The sequence below is a fragment of the Kryptolebias marmoratus genome, linkage group LG15 (genome assembly GCF_001649575.2).
Source record: "Kryptolebias marmoratus isolate JLee-2015 linkage group LG15, ASM164957v2, whole genome shotgun sequence".
Lineage (NCBI taxonomy): Eukaryota > Metazoa > Chordata > Actinopteri > Cyprinodontiformes > Rivulidae > Kryptolebias > Kryptolebias marmoratus.
The window spans coordinates 33,360,793-33,364,766 of NC_051444.1; the positions used below are offsets into that span (position 1 = coordinate 33,360,793).

The 3,974-nt window shown below is 34.1% G+C and overlaps 1 protein-coding gene across 3 annotated transcripts in view; it reads right to left on the bottom strand.

Annotated features, from left to right (window-relative positions):
- Positions 1–3,187, bottom strand: part of si:ch211-71n6.4 (para-nitrobenzyl esterase) — a 46,886-nt gene extending 43,699 nt beyond the window's left edge. The window contains exon 1 of one of the 3 annotated variants that reach the window (XM_037979696.1): positions 2,992–3,161. The gene's annotated coding sequence lies outside the window, so the exon portion shown is untranslated. Of the gene's footprint in view, positions 1–2,884; positions 2,940–2,991 lie in introns of those variants that run through there. The other 2 variants (XM_037979697.1, XM_037979698.1) reach the window with 2 other exon arrangements.
- Positions 3,188–3,974: the final 787 nt, after the last annotated feature.

The following is a 3,974-nucleotide window of genomic DNA, read 5'->3' on the forward strand; positions in this document are numbered from 1 at the left end:
CATCTCAAAGGAGGAGATGTTAACAGAAATGTCTATGATTCATATGTAAAACTAAAGTTAATATCACACTTTGTTAAACCTGTTTTTACCTGTTAGTTCTTTCTGCATGTTTAGGAATTAATGATGTATTGTGTATTACAATACACTGTGGGATACTAAAACCTTTTTAAGTTGTTTTCAATTAAATTGTTTTTAAGTATTATGTGTCTTATATTTCAGCCTGTAGCAACAAGGTACACAGAAACCTGAAGGAAAGCTGCAGAGAGCTCAGAAAGTGAACCTCAGCCCTCCAGCCCCAGTTAAAGCAGAGAGTGTGAGACCCTGTAATGAGCTGGAGTTTTTAAAGATTACTTTTCCAGGCCTTTAAAAAAACTGCATGTGTGTGTGCATACACAGCACAGAAAAGTATAAAGAAATTATTGATGTGGTGTATGAAGGCTCAGGATTGTGAGTGTATATGTGTGTGAGAGAGTGAAATAAATTAAAATGAACAATCAAACTTGTTTCTTTATTAAAATATGAAATGTATTGAAAGTCTGTCCTTGTTAAAGAGCTTAAAACAAAATATTTTAGCATGATAGCACGTATTTTTAATGTGTGAAAGCCTCCTGTATCATAACTACATCTCTGCTGTTTGTAACAAACCAAACTGTGAAAAATTGGATAAAGATTCAGAGAGTTCTGATTATTTTAGTGGGGCATACAGCTTCCTCAGGACAAAAGAAATGAACTGGGGGACACATGAAGGACCCAGCCAAGATGGCGGCCACGCTGACTCGTCAGCTCTAACAGACAGCACCAGTCTTCGAGGTATAAAGTATGTCTATGGTGGCCGGTAACAAGCCATCATTTGTTGTTAGCTAGCGCTCTTTACTGAACTTTCAGGTCACCTAAACCCGACCAAATAAATATTAAAATCAAATTCTGTCCTGCTGCCCGTTTTTCCATTTCGTGTTTTCGATCTGAGCCTAAAAGTGAAATATGAAAAACCAGGAATTTTTATTTTGGTTTTATAATAATGAAAAAAAATAAATAAATAACCAGTCGATTTTTCATTATTTGATTTTTGATTGTCAATTGAAAATGAAAAGAACGAATGATACACTGATTCTCTAGTTGTAATCTAAAAAACCTTGGTGTTATTTTTGATAAGGATATGTCATTTACCCCCACGTTAAAAATTATACCAAGACTGCTTTCTTCTACCATCATGATATTACTAAAACTACAAGTACTCAGACAGCACAAACCCCCACCAAGATGGGCGATTAAACAATTGGAGGATTTGGGTCATGATTTGGTTCACCACTAAAATTTTATCACTTCTTTTCTGTGACAATCCTAAAGTCCTAAAAATTTCATCAAAATCTGTTCATTAGTTTTTTTAAAAATTTGCTAACACACAGACAGATGGACAGACACTACCAAAAACATAAGCTCCTTGGCAGAGGTAATTAGAAACATCTTGTCCCAAAATGATGCAGAAAAACTGGTCTATACATTTATCATGTCTAGGTTGGACTATTGTAATTCTTTATTCCAAACCTGAATCAATGTTGGCTATAGAAAACCTCATATCAGTGGAACTTAACCAAATACCTTGTTTTAAAAATGATACCCCAAATGATAATCAAGACTTTAGAAATGGTTACTATTATACTGGTCTGACTAAAGTTTAATAATTGAGACATTTGAGGGAGATTTATGACTTTGGCTTTGTCTTGAAATGGTTTTGGAGAAAGTGTTAGTTTAAATCGTAGCTATATTTTTATAAGCACTGTCCAGTTTCTTCATTTTGCGACATGACATACAGAGATTTTATTATTTATTCCTATCATTTCATTTGCAACTGAGCTACACATTCAGCGTTTTGCCTAGCGTTATCCAAGGGGCTAACGGCATTTAAGTATATTAACACTAAAAGATGTATGTTCAAGATTATAGCAAAAATGCGTCTTAGTTTACCTTTATTTTTTTTTTCCAAAAGCATCACAGTATTTTCTCTGTGAGAGTGTGAGCTTCAAATGTTTGTAGTTTATCATAAATATCTGCAAGTTTCAATACTACATGGGGATAAAGCTAAATAAATAATGTTTTGACTATTTGGATATGTGCTAAGCTTGCTTATAAATGGAACCATATTGTCATGTAACTGTACTATGAAAAATGTAATTCAATTATCTAATTATCTTTTTTATTAAATGACTACATGAGCTGAAGGCAGAAATCTGTCAGTCTGGCAAACATAAAAATTCTAAAGTTATTTTGCACTGTGCAAAGAATTACCCATGCTGTTTTTTTTTTTTTTTTAAATCTTTTAAATATAACAAAGTTATATAAAAGGCAAAATGACTCTTTCAGAATCAAGCTTCAGGAGTTTCAGCACTTTTTGACCAATGAACATTCACATTATGAGGGTTGTGTTTAAAAATTCCAACTTATGGACTTTTGTGGCTTAAAGTATTTAAAAATTAAAAACACCATAATTTGTAATCATGCAAACTAGACAAAATCGACAGATTCAATGCAAAAACTGGAATTTATTTTTCATACTTGATCATTTATTGAGTTATATTCATAAAGTCATTGAATTATTTGTCTTGTTGAACCTCCCCTCAAAGCCACAAACTGAAGGGAAACAAGGATTGTATCTGGTGGAACAAACTGTTACTTTTGAAGTAAAAGCTCTATTGTGTTTAAGGAAGTAAGTCCGGAAAAACACAGACAAAGAAAAATGAGTGGAAACAAAACAGCGGATGGGATGGGAGGGAAAAGAGACGACAAAACTAAGTGCCAAAAACAACGAGCACAACCAGTGAAATCACTACAAAACGGTGTCGGTACAATATGCAACATGAAACATCAACATCGGTTCAAATCTTACCTTTTAAATTAAATAATAAACTCCAATTAAGGTAATTTCACAAAACGGTCTTCGATAAATAGGATAACTTAAAAGAAAAAAAGAGGAAGAAAGCTTATTTTAAATACCTTTGTCAAATTTCTTGTTTTAACGATTTCCTGCCACTCCCATCACGTTAACTACCTCCAGCATTACACGTTAACACAACTACAGGCTCAGAGGACAAACTAAACACAACGTAAATACTGACCTAACAGTCTGAAAGCATTAACGGTCCCCAGCTGACGCAGTTACACCCTAACAGGGCGGAGAACACACGCTCGGAACTTTCCCCTGTTGTGGGATATTTAAAGAGACAGTTCCCGAAACGTAAGGCTGTTAGTAAACAAACTACTTTCATGTTTAATATAAAAACTTTAGATGGGCTTTTATAGATAAAAATACATTTCAAAACGTTTAAAAGACTATAGTAAGAGAGTTGCGAAATATTCTATTTCCTTACATGTGGAAAAAAAAATACTACAGTGAATGTGTGTGCACGTGTGTAGAACAAAACTGCACAAACCAATAGAAAATTAAATAAATAAAGACCATCTTTGCTTTGTAGCTTTACTTGGTAAAAAGACAGTTAAAAACAAAGTTTCCAGACCTGTGAGAATGTATCAGCCAGAGATTGTTGAGGAGACAAAATATTACCTAAATGAAACTCAAACTCTAAAAACCTCTCCTCACGACGGACCGGAAAATATACAGAGAAACCAGGAGTCAAAAATGGTCAGAAACAGTATCTTCAGTTTAAAAGATTTATTAGCCTTAGTACTAAGGGAGTGTGGAATTAGACAAAATCAAGCTTTCACTTAAACAGCATTTAAGGAGGGGACGTAAGCATTAAAACCAGAGAACATCCTTTGTCTCCTCAGACAGTCTTTGGGGCACTTTGCTGACACTTCGAGGTGATGTGTTTTCCCACATTGTATTTGAGGATTGTCTCCCAAATGCATTTGGTTTTATCTTTGTAATAACCGGTGTTTTCTCTCTGCTTTTGGTAAAATAAATATTTAAATTTAAGGTATTGTCTCCTTCCGGTCTCTTTCCATCAACCAACTCGGGT